At 62.8% G+C, this 710-nt stretch overlaps 1 pseudogene; it reads left to right on the forward strand.

Moving 5' to 3' along the window:
* Window positions 1-321: 321 nt before the first annotated feature.
* Window positions 322-710, forward strand: part of LOC102754377 — a 6,455-nt pseudogene continuing 6,066 nt past the window's right edge.

Consider the following 710-nt stretch of genomic DNA (forward strand, 5'->3'; position numbering starts at 1 on the left):
GTGTGTGAGGGTTAATGCCCCCTGAAACAGAAGCTTTAAGGAGGAAAGGAGGGCTCCTCTCTCTCACTCACACACACTCCGCCTGGGCCTCCTCTCTCTCTGGCTCCATTTTCTCCACCGCCGGGGGCAGGGGTCTCCTGTGGGGGGCCCAGCCAGTACCCCAGGTCTCCCTTCAGAGCCAGAGTGAACCCCTGGGGGACCCAGGAGACGGAGAGATGGGTGGGGGTGGGGGCAGAGGGAGAAGCAGCCCCAAGGAGTTTGGGGGAAAGTAACCCTGAGGGGGCAGGGCAGAACAGGAAGGGGCCCTCAGTCCCCCCCACTATGGATGAGTGGCTGCTGGGGCTGTCCTCTCCAGGCAGGGGCCAGGGGGGCCTGGGGCTGGTGGGTGGGGAGCCTTCCGGTAGGGGTGGCGGGGGCGGGGCCAGGGGGTTGAAGGGGCCCGGGAGGCCAAGGGAAGCAAGACATTGGGGACATTCTGCAGCAGATAATGACCATCATGTTCCAGAGCCTGGACAAGGCCCAGGCCAAGAAACACGCCCGGAACTGCCACCGAATGAAGCCAGCTCTCTTGAGCGTCCTGTGTGAAATAAAGGAGAAGACCGGCCTTAGCATCCGAAGCTCCTAGGAGGAGCCGCTGGACCCCCAGCTTATGTGCTTGGACAACAGGCTTCTGGCAAAAGTGTGGCTGGGCCTGAGAAAATGGGGGGAGG

The sequence above is a fragment of the Myotis davidii genome, unplaced genomic scaffold (genome assembly GCF_000327345.1).
Source record: "Myotis davidii unplaced genomic scaffold, ASM32734v1 scaffold206, whole genome shotgun sequence".
In the NCBI taxonomy this organism is placed as follows: Eukaryota; Metazoa; Chordata; class Mammalia; order Chiroptera; family Vespertilionidae; genus Myotis; species Myotis davidii.